The sequence below is a fragment of the Anolis carolinensis genome, unplaced genomic scaffold (genome assembly GCF_035594765.1).
Source record: "Anolis carolinensis isolate JA03-04 unplaced genomic scaffold, rAnoCar3.1.pri scaffold_78, whole genome shotgun sequence".
NCBI lineage: Eukaryota > Metazoa > Chordata > Lepidosauria > Squamata > Dactyloidae > Anolis > Anolis carolinensis.
In genome coordinates, this window is record NW_026943887.1 from 55,001 (window position 1) to 60,000 (window position 5,000).

The window sequence follows — 5,000 nt, forward strand, 5'->3', positions numbered from 1 at the left end:
ATGCCGGTAGATCGATAGGTACCGCTCCGGCAGGGGAAGGTAAAGGCGCTCCACGCGGCCGTGCCGGCCACACGACCTCGGAGGCGTCTACGGACAACGCCGGCTCTTCGGCTTAGAAACGGAGACGAGCACCGACGCCCGGAGTCGGACGCGACCGGACTTCACGTCAAAGGTACAACCTTTGCCTTTTTTTTTTTTTTTTTTTTACCTTTCCTCGTTTCGCTTTCGTTTCCGGCGGCAGGCGTGACTACGGTAGAGTCGCAAACGGGCCGGCGGAATGTGTCGGACAATAAGGAGAGATGAAGGGGAAGCCTATTCGACATCAAATTATGTTACGATTTTACAAATGAAGCACCAAAACATCGCGCCATGCAACAGATTTGACAGAAACAGGAGTTCGATACGCAGTCATGCTCCGTACTCGTGACTGTATTTGTGAATTTAGCACCCAAAAACCACGATCCTATCTTGAAAACACCGACTACAGGAATGCGAGTTTTCCGTCCCAGGTTTCGAATACTCGTGCGCTTCTTAACGCTGCAACGGTTTGAAAAAGAAATCACGTTTTGGGAAGTATCTTCATTGTAACAGCTGCTCTTCTGCCCGTTGACGGTAAGCTTAGAGGTTTCCGATAGTCCGAATGCCCTTCCTTCCTTCTTTCCTTCCTTCCTTTATTTATTTAATTTTTGGATTTTTATTTATGACTGGCTTGGGGACCCGGCGATGCCCGGGTCGTTTGAGAACGGTATTATTTGTGTTTCGATGTTACGTATTCTGTTTGTAGCGGGTGAACTACAATTCCCAGAATCGTGCGGCGCAGTACTCTGCGGATGGGCGTGAACGACCGCGACGTCCGGATTCCCTGTCTGTCGGTAGTCACGGCAGGCGATATTCGGTCTGCGTGACAAGCCTAGAGTCGTCATTGGCTGGGTTGGGTGGTCTTTGGATGGAGGTGAACTACAACTAATAATAATAATACTTTATTTATACCCCGCCACCATCTCCCCCAACGGGGACTCGGGGCGGCTTACATGGGGCCATGCCCAGAACAGTACAAGATAGCAAAATATAAAACAACATATCATAAAACAATTAAACAATACAATAAAATCATGTACAATGCAATATATATATACATACACACACACACACACACACACACACATACATACACACACACAATATATATACACACACACACACACACACACACACAATGTTATATATTGCTTAGCCCTCTAACTGGCAGCGATGGGATAAAAATCAATTATTCCTTTCCCTCTAATTAGGACTTTGTTTTTCTTTTCTTTTTGTTGTATCGACCTAGAGCCGTGGACGATGGGTTGGGTTGTCAAATTTCGAGGTTGGGGGTCCTGTAGTTTTGTTGTTTTTTGTCCGCTGCCCCGATGCCGTCGCTCTTTTTATAACTAGATGGACTAGCTGTGCCCGGCCACGCGTCGCTGTGGCCAAGTCCGGTGGTATGAGAAATAGTAAAGTGTTGAGGAATTGGTGGTAGTTAGGGTAAAGGTTAAGTCCAGTTGTATCCGACTGCACACTGAAGGGGATTATACGGCGGTGTGGAGTCAAGATCATCCAGTTCAAAGCAGACTATAAATAGAAGACTATCAATGGGTTATATAGCTGTGTGGAAGGGCCTTGAGTCTACACTGCCATATAATCCAGTTAAAAATCTGACCATCTGTATTTTACAGGCAGTCTGGAAGAGGCTTTAGTGAAGCCTAACTCTGCCTGTCCCCTGGGCTGAGCGGGTTGCTAGGAGACCAAGTGGGCGGAGCTTAGCCTTTGAACTGGCAGCCATTGGATAAAAAAGAATGATTCCTCTCCCTCTAACGAGGACTTTATTTTTCTTTTCTTTTTGTTGTATGAACGTAGAGGCATGGATGAGGAGTTGTGCTGGCAAGTTTAGTGTTTCTGGGATGTGTGGTTTTGTCCTAGGCCGAAATTTCATGACCCTTTCAGATAGAGAGAGGGATATATAGAGATCGGTTAGGGGGGGGGGGGGGGGCTCTGTGTGCCAAGTGCGACGCTAATTCATTGCAGGTGAGAACTATAAATCTGAGTACTACCTACACTACTCCTGAACTTCCAGTCCCGTTCCCCTCCAAACCCATCGGTTGTCAAATCTGGGCATAATATCTGGTCCGCACGGTAAGTTTGGCCCAGACCCGTCCTCGTTTGGGTTCGTAGCGTTCTGGGTGTAGGTGAACTACAACTCCCTGTAGGAGCGACAGCGCTCCGAGACTTGATGCGGCGGGGTGAACTACAACTTCCACCCTGTGGAGTCAATCCCTAAACTCCTCCAGGAAGTTCAGTTGCAGCTCGGTCGTGCTCCGTTTGTTAAGCAGAGAGATTGGAAAGGAAAAGGGCAGTGGGCGGGGCCATGCAAACGACACGGCAACGGAGAACCCTGGGATGCCTGCCCGTGGTGGAAGCCAAAGCCAAATCTAGGAGGAAATGGTCCCCAAACGAAAGCGTTCCTCGGCTGGCGGGCTATATAGAGCGTTCGGGAAGGACGTCGGCAAGGGTTTGGGCGGCACTTGCGTGGCGCTCGCCGTAACGAACAGGTCACTGGAAAAGGGTGACTTGCTAGATTTTTAACCCTGGGAAGTATAGCCTGTTTGCGGAGGCCGGAGGCTGTCTGTGTGGGCAGATAGCCGTGCCACGTACACACCTACGCGTTTCAGATTTAGATTAGAAGGTAGACTTATTTATTTCATAATATGAAAGAATAATAATAATATTTACAATAAATAATTTATGATTATTAGAAGATAGATACATTTCCTTTCGGCTTCATCGTTCTGCTTCGACGACGGCGCGTCTTTTGCCGTTAGGGTTGTCCCCGGAGCTCTCATTTTGTCGGTCCCCTGCAGACGCCTGTGAATTCCCGTCGTCTTCTCGCGAACTTCCTGTGCCGGAAACCGGGCTCCGCGGGAGCCGCGAAGGCGACCGCGACGCGCTCGGAGGCCGTTTACGGTACCGCGAGGGCGGACGGCCTCCCGCCTCGGCCCCGGCGATGGGCTCCGGCTCCCGACACGGCGCGAAGAGGACCCCGTCCTTCCCGCGGGCTCTCGAAGGGGGAAGGCGCGAGGCCCCTATACGCCGAGGGAGAGGCCCGCGCCGCGCGAGATCCGCACGAGAGGGGGACCGTTCCTTTCCGACGAGGGGAGCCACCGGCCTGCCTTCCCCGCCTCGGAGTTCCAGAGAGGCGGCGTCGACTCGAGGAGGCGACCGGGGGACGAGGAATCGGGAAGCGAACCGTACGTGCCGTCGCGGCCCGCGCGCGGAGATTTCCGCCGTCGGGACTTTTCGCTCCTCGCGAGTAAGGGAGGGGACGTGACCGAGCTTCACCGCCGCTCCCCGCGACCGGCGCGGACGCGACGGAACCGGCGGGCGAGGGGAGGACGCCTCGGTCCGCGGCTGCGTCGTGCTCCCCGGCGCCTGGAGGAAGATTGGCCGAGGGGAGCCGTGCGCCTTCGGCGGCCGTTAAGGGTACCGCGAGGGCGGACGCCTCCCCGCCTCTGCCCCGGTGACGGGCGCCGGCTCCCGAATCGGCCAGACGCGGTTCCCGCAGGCTCCCCGGGGGAAGGCGCGGGGCCCTACACGTCCCGCCCGCCCGCCCGCCCGGGTTCCACGAGTCAAGAGTGCCGGGGAGGCGCCCTCCGCTCGGGCGGCCCTGCCCGCGGTGGACCGGCGGCGTCCTGGCGGGGCGCTTCTCGCCGGTTCTTTTCCGCAGACGGGAGCAAACCGCTCGGGTTCGCCCGCCTTGGAGTTCCGGGGAGCCGGCGGAGACTCGTGGAGGCCGACGGGGAGCAGAAACCGCCGAGGGGATGGCGTGCGCGCCTCGCCGGTACGCGCGCGGAGATTTTCAGCGACGTGACTTTTTGCACCTCGCGAGTAAGGGAGGGGAAACAACCGAGCACGACCACCGCGCTCCGCGTCCGGAGAAGACCCGACGGACTCGGCCGGCGCGAGGAAAGCGACTCGGTCCCCCCCTTGCGCCCCCCCGGATCGGGACACGTCCGTCCTTCGGCGGAAAGGGAAGAGCGGCGCGTCGACGGGCGACGCCTACCGCGCTCCACGGCCCGGCGCAGACCCGCCGGACGGGGCAGGCGCGGCGGCGGAAGCCCGAAGACGGCCTCACACTCCCGGACCCTCGGAGCCCTCGGCCCCCGACCCAAACCCACCGGGATGCGGACAAGCCCAGGTCAGGCGAGGAGGCGGCCCTTCCGCCCTCCGTCCCGGCCCTACCGAGCTCCACCTCCGGACGCAGACCCGCCGGAGGGGGCAGGCGCGGCGGTTGCCGGCGGAGGCGGCGGGGACTCCCTTCGTCAGCTGCGGACAAGCCAGGTCTCGCGAAGGGGCTTTTTTTTTCTCCTTGCCCCTTCTTCTCCGCCGTGGGGTGCTTCCCGCCCGGGTTCCCCCGCTTCGGAGTTCCAGGCAGAGGCGTGCTGGACTCCGGGCGCCGTACGGGGGAGGAGGACCCGGAGAGGAAGCCTTCCCCCACCCTCGAGGTACGCGCGCCGAGATTTTCAGCGTCGTGACGTTTTGCACCTCGCGAGTAAGGGAAAAAAGGTGAAGTTTCCCGAGCACGACCACCGCGCTCCGCGTCCGGCGAAGACCCGACGGACTCGGCCGGCGCGAGGAAAGCGACTCGGGTTTCCGCACCCCCCCCTCCCGGATCGGGACACGTCCGTCCTTCGGGGGAAAGGGAAGAGCGGCGCGTCGACGGCGCGACGCCCACCGCGCTCCACGGCCCGGCGCAGACCCGCCGGACGGGGCAGGCGCGGCGGCGGAAGCCCGAAGACGGCCTCACACTCCCGGACCCTCGGAGCCCTCGGCCCCCGACCCAAGCCGACCGTGCTGCGGACAAGCCCAGGTCAAGGCGAGGCGGCGGCCCTCGCGTCCCCGTCGCGGCCCTACCGCGCTCCACCTCCCGTGCGCAGACCCGCCGGAGGGGGCAGGCGCGGCGGAATGCC